This window comes from Malaclemys terrapin, chromosome 10 (assembly GCF_027887155.1).
Source record: "Malaclemys terrapin pileata isolate rMalTer1 chromosome 10, rMalTer1.hap1, whole genome shotgun sequence".
In the NCBI taxonomy this organism is placed as follows: Eukaryota; Metazoa; Chordata; order Testudines; family Emydidae; genus Malaclemys; species Malaclemys terrapin.
Window position 1 is genome coordinate 78,963,248 of NC_071514.1, and position 13,288 is coordinate 78,976,535.

Below are 13,288 nucleotides of genomic sequence, written 5' to 3' on the forward strand. Positions count from 1 at the left end.
CTGGTGTGGTTCGTTCATGTGCCTGCAATTTTATGGTGGTTTCTCTGCAACGTGCTGTTGGGCTGGGCTCTGGTAGCTGGAGTAGCCACTATTCAGGCAGAGGGAGAGGTTGGCACAAGGAAAAAGCAGGATTCAGGGAACTTGGTGGTGGTACAGGCTAGTCAACAGATCCCATGTGCTGCTGGACAGTGAGGGTGAAAAGCTATAGCAGAACTTACTAAAACTTAACTAGCAGGTCTCTGAAAGCTGAACAGAAGTGAGACCTGCTCAGACCCACTCTTTCTGGGCTTGAAGGTCCTTCATAGCCAAGACTCGGAGCTAGATTTTACTTGTGTGTTATCCCAGTAGCTGCCTAGACTAGACCCCACTGTATCCTTGTGCTTGGTCTCAAAGGCTGGACACTCAATTTGTGTATTTGGGAGTCCAGAAGTTACTTTCAAGCACTGTTAAGCTAATAGAGGAGGGAAGAGGAGGAAATCTAGCCTTGATTTAGTCCTACTCCCTGTGTAAGCAGATTAGGGGCTGGAGAGGAGTAGGAAGGCCACTATGTAAGTCACCCGAAGGGAAATGCTCCTCCTACTGTTGACACTAGACAAGCTGCCTGTCAAGTCAAACATAGAGCAGAGCTTAAAGGGGAGTAGTGTCAACTCAGCCACATGTAAGCATCTACCCAGCATGGACAGGGGGTGCCTGCCAACTCCCATCCCTGCAGCTATGCTTCCTACCCTTAATGCCTAATGGGGGGGAGAGATGCTCTAACATCACTAGCTGGAGGCCAGCATCCATCCATAATGAAGAACCACATCCTCACCCCACATGAATTGCTGGTTCTGGCAGCTCTGCAAAGGGGATTAAAGGAAGCTTCTGAAACTTGGCTCCTGTCCAGTGAGCTCCTGGCCCTGCAGTTATGAATGAGTTATCTGCTCGTGAGGCACTGTCCGCTAAGGAGGTGAGCGCATACCCAGCTGGGAGCAGGGGACAGAAGGCTCCTGTTAAAGGTTTATGGTTCTTCAGTAGCTTGAAGGGGGAGAGGCTTGATTCAGCTCTATTCCATTCAAGCCCTGATCTCCCTTTGCAGGAGAGAGAAGGGAGCAGGTCATCTCAAAGTAAAGAGCTTCCTTGGCAAGGCCTTAACAACTGGTCCTGGGGGGGAAGCTTTCATACCAGAGGCCCATCTCTACCTACTATTGCAAAGTAGTTTGCGGGACTCCTCTTTGACAGTGCACTGGCTCCCCCTTAAGCTGGGGCCCCTGCTGCTTCCTGGGGCTGCATTTCTTTGACACCAGGTCAAGTGAAGAACCAAGCCTACAGTAAGAGTGGGTGTCAGGGAAGAGTGAAACAGGTGGGGTTTCATTCCATGCTCTAAGCCTGCAGTATCCTGTCTGCTGGCAGCCTGGATGGACTAATCCCTTGTTAGAGCAGGTGCTGTTCACCTCTGCAAAGTGCCATTCAAATGAGGGCCTGAGTTCAAAACACCTTCCTGGCCTGCCCATGCCTGGGTAGATCATAGAGCCAGATAACTTAGGCAGGACTGGAGTGAGTACCCCCATGCTGTGGCACAGCCCCTCACTTGGTGCCTGGTGCTATTAGTCCTTTGTCAGCACTCCCAGCCCTCGGGGGGGTGGGGGGGAAGCCTCAACTCCAAGGGCTTTTTAACTTGTGTACATACACACCCCTTCATCTCTCCCCACCAGTCTGCAGCCTTTGACTTCCTCTCACTCCTCCTGCCACTAAGATACAGGCAACTCACAGCAGAGACTTGGGTTTGTCCTAAGCAGCAGTAACCTTACTTGAGTGACTGGCTCCTACCAGAAGCTGTCAGTCATTCATGCCTGGGTTGCCCCATGCAGCCACCAAGCTGGCCCTGCTCAGGGGAGTTTGGCACAAAAGGATCCTGGTCCAGCCCCAGAGACCCCACCCACCCAGGGATGAGGGAGAGGGGTGAGGCTGTGCTCAGCCCAGTATTTCCCTGTTCCTTCGAGCTTCAGCGAGAAGCTCCAGGAGGCCAGTGGGAGCATACTGGTGCTCAGCTCCCCGGGCAGACAAAGCAGCAGGTCAGGAGAGGCAGACTCAGAGTGGCTGATGGTTAAAAGGTTTGGCAATAGCTTTTTAAAGCAACACTAGGGAACACCTGTTCTGCTGCTTGGGACTGAAGTTGCAGAGAGAAAATCCTAGTAATGGGGGGGGGGGAATCAGGACCTGAAACTCATGTTCTCCCCCTGAGGTACCCCTGAAGCAGCTTTCCCCCTCCCCATGCACCTGGGAACAAGAGGACTCCGCACAGAGGGGAGTGGGATATACACCAAGTGGGAATGAGCACGTGTGAACTGGTTGGATAGTTTCTCAGCTTAAATGCCTCAGCTGGGGAGGCAGGAAGGGCTGCTCCTTGGCTCAGTGATACGGGCAGAAAGAGAGTCCCTCAGCCATAAGGAGGATGCAAAGAGCTGATCCCAGCTGCTCTACACAGCAGGTCCTGCTGCCATGGAAACAGAGGCCTAAGGCTGAGGGCTCTCAAAGGTAAGGGGGGGGGAAGCATATGAGGCCAGGCAGAAAGAGGAGGGCTCGCTCCAGCCCTGCAGCATGCAAAGGGAAAGCAGAACAGCTTGGCCCCTGCAGCCTCCACTCAGGCAGCATCTTTCGCAGGCCTGGGGTTGAGCATGTCCCCCTCACAGCAATTAGCCAGCAGTTAACAGTGCAGCCTTCCACTGAGGCCAAGCCTGGACAGTTGCATCTCCTGTGACAGATTCCTTCAGTCTCTATGGTGATGAGCATAGCCCTGCCAGTGTGTGGGGATGGGGGATGTGGAGAAGCAGGCAGCTAGTTTTCCTTTGAGGAAGGTCAGTAGGGTCCCTGTGCTGACCCCTTGCTGTGCAGCAGATCAAAGGCTGTTCTTCTGTTACAAAGAGACCAGGAAACTTCAGCACTTCTGTGACAGAATGGGACGGGACACTACCAGACCAGCTAAGCCCAATTATATATAGATTTTAAAAGTGCATCAGTGGGTACAGGGGGAACATGACATGAGTACTCCTGGGGAGAGCTGGGTGAAATTTTTCAGCTAACTTTTTTTCCACTGAAAAAATGCAAATTCATATCAACCAAAAAAACAAAATACTGGAGAAAAAAAATCAATGTCTTTTCAACCTTTTCAAAATATTTCAGTTTGAAGAAACTTTTCAGTTTCAAATTTCATTCCATTTTTTTTAAAAACACAAACTTTGAACTAACTTTGACTCAAAAGGTTTTGTTTGCCTTGAACTTTTTGCCAGAAAATTTGAAAAAAATTGCAGTTGGTGTTGATCCAAAACAATTAATTTTTTTTTCCAGTCTGGCCCGTAAGCAAACAATCAGTTATTGGCACAGCTCTGCTCCTGGCTTCTGTTCCTGGCTCCACCACAGAGTTTTCAGTGCCTCCATTTCCCCTTCTGTAAAGCAGGGCTGATAAGCCCACAGAGGCTAGATGACACATGCTAGAGTAGTACAAAGTATTAAGAGAATCTAGAGTAGAAGCCAGTGAAATGTCACACAGCATGAGTGCTCCCTAGCGCAGTTCAGCTCCCAAACTATTTTAGGGGACACTAAATAAACCTCTCTGCAAATATTGCCCCTCCCCCATCACCTGCTTTAAACAAAATATTTTCAGTGATTTTTAATGTCAAAACGCCACAGCTTCCCCCACTTACAGAAAGTAGTGAAAGGAACCAACCAAACCTGGGTTCCAGCCCAGGACATGGTCATTACAAAACTGAAGCATTACCTCTGTTAACAAGACACCCCCCGGGTGCCAACTCTGCTAGTGCTGTGGAGGTGGGGGTAGTAGATTTGTCAGACCTGTTGCCCCTCACCCTCTGTCCCACATCCAGCCCTGCTCCCCAGCATACCTGGGAGGGAGTTACCACGCACACGGACAGGGCAGCCCTGCCTCTGTAGCAGCAGTGGGTCCTTCTCCCCACACCCTTCCCCTGCACAACTGCTCCCGGCCAGGCTGGGGGGCTCATTTCAGCACTGCCAGCCCTTGGATTCTACTGCCAACATCAGGGGCCAACCTCTCCCCAGCCGACTCTGTGTGCCTCTGCTCCCTGCTGCCCCACCCTGGGACAGGACCATGAACAACCTCTCTGCCTCCCCTTGCCCTACCTAAATAGCACTTCTGGTACCTGCCTCCTCTCCCCTCCCTGATAGCTTGACCTCCCCAGACCCTTTAATGATCCCCCCCCCCCCAGTTTAGGAAATGCTGCATTAAATGCTGGACTCAATCTAAGCAAGGCCTCTTTGGACTAAGCCGAAAGATGCCCAAGCACCACCCAAATTTCCCCTGGAGATGACCCTGCTGCACTTTTCAGTCGCTCTCCCCGGCACCAGAGTCATCTGTCTTTTTCTGAGAGCAGCCCAGCTGAACTCGGGGGTGAATAGAGACGGGGCACTGACCTCGCTGCCCTGCCCTGAACAGCCAATGGGGCTTCGCCTGGCCTGGCCTCCCCGGAGTCACCTGACTCTTTGATGCTGCCCCTCAGGGCGCTTGGGAGGGTTTCTGAATGCTCCCTGGCCATGAATAGCTCCCACCCCTTCGGGAAGAGGCCCTCCTCCCACGCCTCCCCCCTGCCAGCACTCGAACAGCTCAGAGGATAGGGTTCCAGCAGGCCGACATGCACACTCCATTTCACTGGGCCGTTTCCTTCCTGGCCTCTTGCTTTGCCACATCGTCTTTAATAAAACACAATTCCAGCAGCACGGGCTCAGCTAGACAGACCTGGCTTCCCTGGCCAGGAAGCCAAGCCTCGCCCGAAGAGCACAGAGTTTCCTCCTCCTCTCGCTCGCCCTCGCCTCCTTCCATTTGCTGTGTTTGTGCCGAGAGGAACAGCTGGGTCGAGGCACCAGTACCAGTTTGCCCTGGGACCCGATTTAGGCACCATAAGGACCGTCCCGAATCTCAGCCCCAGGCTTGGAATCAGCCCCACCTTTATAAAGAAAGCTTGGAGCTGTGCAGATAATCAATCAACACTGCTCAGCTGCTGTCCATGAACCCTGCTCTGCCCCCATTCTGAGCAAGCACTGGAGGAACCGAGATAGTAATAACACCTAGATCTGACATAGCACATTTCACTCATCTGGCTCAAAGTGCCATCCAACGGAGGGAAGTATTACCTGAGACATGCAGGGGGGAAGGGACTTGCTAGCACAGCAGACAAGTAGCAAAGCCAGGGACAGGACCAAGGTCTCCAGCAGCCTGGCCACCCAGGACCCCAAATATATGTTGCAAGGTTTCAGCACATGGCAGGGCATCTCTGGAGCAGCAGAGTCCCAGGGAAGAGAGGAAAGAGGGCAAGGGAAGAAAAAGTACAGAATCAGTAGGTGCAGGCAGCCAGAAAACTGACCCTAGTGTGAAGGAAAAGGGCAGGCACTGAAGAAGGGAGAAGGATGTAAGAGGGTTTAGGAGTGGATGGACCAGACAAATGCCCTGAAAACATTCTAGAGTTCATCCCACTGCACCTTCAGGGGCTGGGAGGTTTGCCCACCTTGCCCCAGCTGCTCATGGAGCACTTTTACTCTGGCTGGTCCCACTCCCTCGGCTCTGGTTTTGGAAACACTTTAAGACGAATTTAGTGCTGGAGCTGCAGCCCTGGTGCCTTGCAGGCTTGATTTTTCCATCAGCGGCTCCATTAAGCTTCCCCAAGCTGTCCTACCAACAACCTCCACTCTGACCTGGAGGGACCAGAGCTGGGCATGAGCTCGTTGTCAATGGCCCATTTCACGGTTGACCTCTCTGTTGCAAGGGCGCAAACACAATACACAGGTGATGCCTACCGGGAACTTGGCTGAGGCCACGAAGGAGCCATAATGGGCAACGCTCATTGTGGGGTAGGTCACATTCAGTGACTCTGAGGTGCAAAGCGCCATCTTTAGGTCCCAGTCCCTTAAACCACCAGGTTCCCCCAAACAGGTTTCACTTCAGCAGGGGCTTACTGGCCAATAGTTGCGCTCAATGCAAAGCAAGAGACAGCGTTAACTAGAGTACAGGTATGACACAACCACAAAGCCAGGCGGGCTTAACTTCCTTCGACAAGGAGAGGCTCGTGCCACAAAGACAGCAGAGATCACCATCCCTACCACGCCCAGGGCTCTCCGGCTACCACAGCTGGTTGGCTGGCAACTGCCTGGGGCCTGATCTCACCTCTCGGCCTCCACACCTGCCAAGCTGGGACACTGTGCCATCAAAATAACAGCTCCCCTCCCCCCATTAACCCATTACATGTTGCAAAAAAGACGGTTACTCACCGTTGTAACTGTTGTTCTTCGAGATGTGTTGCTCATATCCATTCCATTAGGGGGTGTGCGCGCGCCGCGTGCACGATCGTCGGAAGATTTTTACCCTAGCAACACCGGCGGGTCGGCTGTGGAGCCCCCTAGAGTGGCGCCTTCATGGCGCTGAATATATACCCCAGCCGACCCGGCGCCCCCTCAGTTCCTTCTTGCCGGCTACTCCGACAGTGGGGACGGGGGGCGGGTTTGGAATGGATATGAGCAACACATCTCGAAGAACAACAGTTACAACGGTGAGTAACCGTCTTTTCTTCTTCGAGTGCTTGCTCATATCCATTCCATTAGGTGACTCCCAAGCCCAACTTAGGTGGTGGGGTCGGAGTGAGACATTGCTGTGTGCAAAACCGCTGATCCGAAAGCAGCATCGTCTCTGGACTGCTGCACTAGTGCATAGTGAGCTGTAAATGTGTGGACTGATGACCAAACCGCTGCTCTACAAATGTCCTGAATCGGAACTTGTGCCAGGAAAGCCGTCGAGGAAGCCTGGGCCCTCGTGGAGTGAGCGGTGAGGTGCGGTGCTGAGACACCTGCCAGGTCATAGCAAGTCCGGATGCAAGACGTAATCCAGGAGGATAGGCGTTGTGAGGAGACCGGTGAGCCTTTCATTCGGTCGGCCACTGCAACGAAGAGTTGCGTCGTCTTTCTAAAGTGCTTTGTGCGGTCAATATAGAAGGCCAGGGCCCTTCCTACGTCCAGGGAATGCAAACGTTGATCCTGGCGAGTGGCATGTGGTTTGGGATGAAAGACCGGGAGAAAGATGTCCTGGTTGATATGAAAAGGAGAAACCACCTTAGGGAGAAAGGCAGGATGTGGACGAAGCTGCACTTTATCCTTATGGAAAACTGTATAAGGGGGCTCGGATGTAAGCGCCCTGAGTTCAGAAACGCGCCTTGCTGAGGTGATGGCTACAAGGAAGGCTGTCTTCCAGGATAGGTACAAAAGAGAACAGGTGGCCAGTGGCTCGAATGGAGGACCTGTGAGCTTGGAGAGAACCAGGTTGAGGTCCCACGTCTGAACGGGCTGACGTTGTTGTGGGTACATCCGGTCTAAGCCCTTGAGGAATCTAACGACCATCGGGTTAGAGAATACCGAGGACGCGAGTTCCCCTGGGTGAAAGGCCGATATAGCGGCCAGGTGAACTCTAATTGAAGATATCGCCAACCCCTGCTGTTTTAGGGAGAGGAGATATTCCAAAATAAGGGGAATGGGTGCCTGCAACGGGGATGTGGCTCGTTGTTCGCACCAACAGGAGAACCGCTTCCATTTGGCCAGGTACGTGGTCCGTGTTGAGGGCTTCCTACTGCTCAGTAGAATCTGTTGTACAGAGTGCGAGCATTGCTGCTCTGCCTGGGTGAACCATGGAGCAGCCACGCCGTGAGGTGGAGTGATTGGAGGTCGGGGTGACGCAACCGGCCGTGGTCCTGAGAGATGAGATCCGGATCCAACGGAAGCGGGATCGGTGTCTGAACCGAGAGCTCCAACAGTGTGGTGTACCAATGTTGTCTTGGCCACGCAGGAGCGATCAGAATTACCTGTGCCTGGTCTCTGCGCAGTTTGAGCAGTACCTTGTGGACCAGAGGAAACGGAGGGAAGGCATAAAACAGGTGGTCTTTCCAGGGAAGCAGAAAGGCGTCCGAGAGGGAGCCCGGAGCTCGACCTTGTAGGGAGCAGAACACGTGGCACTTCCTGTTGTCTCGAGATGCAAACAGGTCTATCTGGGGAAACCCCCACCTCTGGAAGATGGAATGTATAATGTCCGGACGGATAGACCACTCGTGCGTTTGGAAGGACCTGCTGAGTCGGTCCGCTAGAGTGTTCTGGACTTCAGGGAGGAACGATGCCGTGAGATGGATTGAGTGGGCGATGCAGAAGTCCCACAGGCGAATGGCCTCTTGGCATAGAATTGACGAACGTGCTCCTCCTTGCTTGTTGATGTAGAACATGGCCGTGGTGTTGTCGATGAGAACTAACACACAGCGGCCACGTAGGAGATTGAGGAATGCCTGGCACGCCAGGCGTACCGCCATCAGTTCCCGAACATTGATGTGTAGGGCTAACTGGGATGCAGTCCACAGGCCCTGGGTATGGTGTTCGTTGAGATGGGCGCCCCACCCCAGAGATGACGCGTCTGTGACCAGGTGCAGGGAGGGCTGTGGGGCGTGAAATGGCATCCCCTCGCAGACTACAGTGTGATCTAGCCACCAGGTGAGGGAGGCCAGGACCGAGTTCGGGACCGTGACCACCATGTTCAGGCTGTCCCGATGTGGACGGTATATTGATGACACCCAGGTTTGAAGCGGGCGAAGTCGAAGTCTGGCATGCCTGGTTACGTACGTGCAGGAAGCCATGTGACCCAGCAGGGTAAGGCACGACCTCACCATGGTAGTTGGGAAGGCCTTGAGCCCTTGAATGAGGTTCGTGATGGTGCCAAATCGGTTGTCTGGCAGGATGGCTTGTGCACGTCTTAAGTCTAGAACTGCGCCGATGAATTCTATTCTCTGGGTAGGTTCTAGAGTGGATTTGTCCTTGTTGAGTAGGATGCCCAACTTGTTGAATGTGTGCACTATTCTGTGGACGTGAGCTTGAACTTGCTCCTTGGTGCGACCGCGCACCAGCCAGTCGTCTAGGTACGGGAACACCTGTATCCCTTGCCGACGAAGGTACGCTGCCACGACAGCCATACATTTCGTGAACACCCTTGGGGCCGAGGATAGGCCGAAGGGAAGGACTGTAAATTGGTAGTGCACCGTGTTTACCACGAATCGCAGGAAGCGTCTGTGAGGTGGGTAAATTGAGATGTGAAAGTATGCGTCTTTCATGTCGAGGGCGGCGAACCAGTCTCCAGGGTCGAGGGAAGGGATAATGGCCCCCAAAGAGACCATGCGGAACTTCAACTTTACTACGAATTTGTTGAGTCCGCGCAAGTCCAAGATGGGCCGCAGACCTCCTTTGGACTTGGGGATCAGGAAGTAACGGGAATAAAATCCCCTGCCCCTTAACTCTATCGGAACCTCCTCTATGGCCCCCATGGCCAGGAGCGTAGAAACCTCCTGTATAAGAAGTTGCTCGTGAGAAGGGTCCCTGAAGAGGGACGGGGAAAGGGGGGTGGGAGGGGGGGATAGAAGAAAACTGGATAGCGTATCCCCTTTCCACCGTGCGGAGGACCCAACGGTCCGAAGTTATAAGGGACCAAGCACGGTGGAAGTGGGAGAGGCGATCCCGAAAGGAGGGAGCTGGATCCTGGGGGATGACTGGGGCGCCGTCCTCGACCGCACCTTCAAAAGTTCTGTCTAGGACCTGAAGGTGGTCTTGGTGGCCCTTGGTTCTGACCGGGTTGAGGGCCAGCCCATCTTCTCCTACCACCTCGCCCTCGCCTTCTGGCAGGGTCCTGTCTCTGACGAGGTGGAGGGGGGTAAAAACGTTGAGGCTGCGGCCTAAATGGTCTGCGCTGGGGACCCGCAACATGCATCCCCAAGGAGCGCATGATTGTCCTGGAGTCTTTGAGGCTCTGCAATCGAGAGTCCGTCTTCTCCGAGAACAGCCCCTGTCCTTCAAAGGGCAAATCCTGTAGGGTCTGCTGTAATTCAGGGGGCAAACCCGAAACTTGGAGCCAGGAGGTCCTGCGCATAGCGATACCTGCGGCCAGGGTCCTTGCGGCCGAGTCCGCTATGTCCAGGGAGGCCTGTAAGGAGGTCCGAGCCACCTTCCTACCCTCCTCAACCATGGCTCCAAACTCTTCCCTGGACTCTTGGGGAATCAACTCCTTAAACTTCCCCATAGAGTTCCAGGAGTTGAAATTGTAGCGGCTCAGTAGCGCCTGTTGATTCGCCGCTCTAAGTTGTAGCCCTCCGGCTGAGTAAACCTTACGGCCAAACAGATCAAGCCGCTTAGCCTCTTTTGATTTTGGCGCTGCAGCCTGCTGGCCGTGGCGCTCTCGTGCATTCACTGATTCCACCACCAGTGAACACGGTTGGGGGTGTGTGTACAAGTACCCATAGTCCTTAGATGGGACAAAGTATTTCCTTTCCACCCCTCTCGCTGTGGGTGGAATGGAGGCAGGAGTCTGCCATATCGTATCCGCGTTCGTTTGGATCGTGCGGATCAAGGGTAACGCCACCCTCGATGGGGCATCCGATCCAAGGATATTCACGATCGGGTCGTGCACCTCCACTATCTCCTCCGTCTGCAGGTCCATATTACGGGCCATCCTGCGCAGGAGATCCTGGTGAGCCCGAAGATCTATCGGAGGGGGACCCGTGCATGAAGTGCCCGCCACTGCCTCATCCGGAGAGGAGGAGGAGGACGCCTCCGGTGGTAGTGGATCCAAGGGGGGGTCCCGGTCCCCCTGGTCTTGGGTCGGAGCGTCACCTGCACTTGGGTCCACGGTGTCGGGTGGTGTGGACACAGAAGCCTCCATGCCTCCAGGCGGAAGCCGAGAGATGGTGGATTCTGGGGCCCTTCTGACCGAGTGACCCGAGCGAGAGGTCGATGGTAATGAAGCCCCTTGCTCCTGGTGATACGCCCACGGGGTCCAAAACGACCAGTGAGATGGTCCATGAGAGTGGTCCTCTGCCCTCTCCTGCCAATGGCCCAAGTCTCGTTCCTCGGCCTGCCCCTGAGGGGGGTATGCCGATCTCGACAGGTCCTCCGAGGAGCGAGACGCCGATCTTGACGGCCATGGCGGTGCCGCGAAAGATGAAACGATCCCCGTGGTCTGCGGTGCCGCACGGTGCCGGTCCGGAGATGATCTATCTCTGTGCGGTGCCGGCGATCGGTGCCGGGACCGCGACCGGTGCCGATGACCTCGTCGGTGCCGGGAGTCAGATCTGGACCTCGACGAGGACCTAGAGTATGCCCGGTGCCGGGAGCGGCCTCTCGACGTCGAGCGTCGAGCGTGGCGGTGCCGAGAACTACGTCTCGACGTTGATCGGTGCCGACGATCATAGCGGTGCCGAGACGTAGACCGGTGCCGCGACGAAGATCTTGGCCGCGAGTACGACCGGTGCCGAGACGATATTCGGTGCCGGGACTGCGAGCGGCGTGGGGACCTGCTTCGGGATCTGGATCGGCGCCGAGGTTCCAGCCCTTGTGATGGAGGGCGCATCAAGGCAGGTTTCCCTCTTGACTGTACCGGGCGAGTCAACGGTACAGTCGGTGCCGGTGGTTGAGGCGGTGCCGGCTCCGTGAGAGCTATCAAGTCTCTCGCCGCCGCGAAGGTCTCTGGAGTCGACGGGAGACACTGTATCACCGCCGGCCTCGGTGGAGACGCTATTTGTACCGGACTCGACGGTTGCTCCACCGGCGGACGCGGCTCTACCCCCGGCACTGGGGGAGCCGGCGTCTTCGGCACGGACGTCCCCGTCTTATGGGCTTTTTTATGCCCTGGGGATAATGACCGGTGCCGCGGCACTTGCTGTGTTTGCGGTGCCGACGAGGTCCGGTGCCGGGGAGGCTTGTCTGACGCCACTCGCGTGGTCGTCATAGCCGGTGCCGCCGGGGCACTGCGCACCGAAGTGCTAGGCGTCGGAGTCTGGCCCGTGGAAGGAGTGTCCGGGCTAAGTGCCGCCTCCATTAGGAGTTGCCTGAGCCGAAAGTCCCGCTCCTTCTTGGTTCTTGGTTTGAAGGCCTTACAGATCTTGCATTTGTCTGTTTGGTGGGACTCTCCCAGGCACTTCAAACAGGAGTCGTGCGGGTCGCTCGTTGGCATAGGCTTAGCGCAGGAGGCGCACTGCTTGAAGCCGGGAGCGTTGGGCATGAGCCCGGGCCCGCGGCCGGGGGAGAAAGGGGGAGACGACCCCCTTAACCACAATAACAACTATAACAACTTTAAAACTATTTAACTATAAACACTAGAACTACAACTATAACTATAACTTTGAATGACTAAGTAAGCTAGGGAGAGTGGAGGACAGCTATGCCGCGCTCCACAGTTCCAACGACCGTCAGGGGCGGTAAGAAGGAACTGAGGGGGCGCCGGGTCGGCTGGGGTATATATTCAGCGCCATGAAGGCGCCACTCTAGGGGGCTCCACAGCCGACCCGCCGGTGTTGCTAGGGTAAAAATCTTCCGACGATCGTGCACGCGGCGCGCGCACACCCCCTAATGGAATGGATATGAGCAAGCACTCGAAGAAGAACTGCTGTTGTTTCCTTGGGTGAGAAAATGGCCCTAGAAACAGGTTTGACCCATTACAATCAATTGCGGCACCACATGTCACAACACCCAGGTGTCACATAATAGGGCGGGGGAGCAATTCAAGTAATGCACATCCCCCCACAAACAATGAAGCTCACAGTTAAAGCACCTGCCCTCCACTACCCCAATTACTGCTGGCTGGCCCCTCCCTACCTTGCTGCTGCCCCATGCTGTCCTCCTGGGGCCTAGGCACCCCCCACGCCTGCTGCAGCTCTAGGCTTCCTTGCTCCCCCCTCAGGAAGGCACCTGGGACAGGAGCCAGGCAAGAGCTTTCAGGTGAGGGAACTGTACCATTTTCACCAGAGGGGAGCACAGGAGCCCAGGCCAGCCACTCAGGTCTCAGACTCCCCCCCTTCCCTGGTAACAATGTGTCAGCCCAGCTTCCTCCCTCCTTGGCCCTCCCCTATCTGAAATCCCCTGTAGGTGCCTGGCCAGGGGCCTTTCTCTGCTCCCTGGAGAGAGGGACCCAGAGCTACAGGCTGGCAGCCCCAGGCCTGCAGGGCAGGGAGGCTGGGCCGGCCCCGTCCCCATGAGGGGATGTGCCACTCCGTGCCCTGCAGTTCAGAGTCTTGGTGACACTGGGGAGGAATCCAGCATGGGCTGCAGTAGCAAACTACCTCTGCCTTCTCTCAGCTCCTATCACCATAGCATCTATTTAGATTGTACACTCCCTAGGCAGGGGCTGTCTCTTAACGTTCGTACAGCACCTGACACAATGGGGCTCAGAGGCACTACTGCATTAGATGTAACTATTAAGTGGTGGCATCCTTAC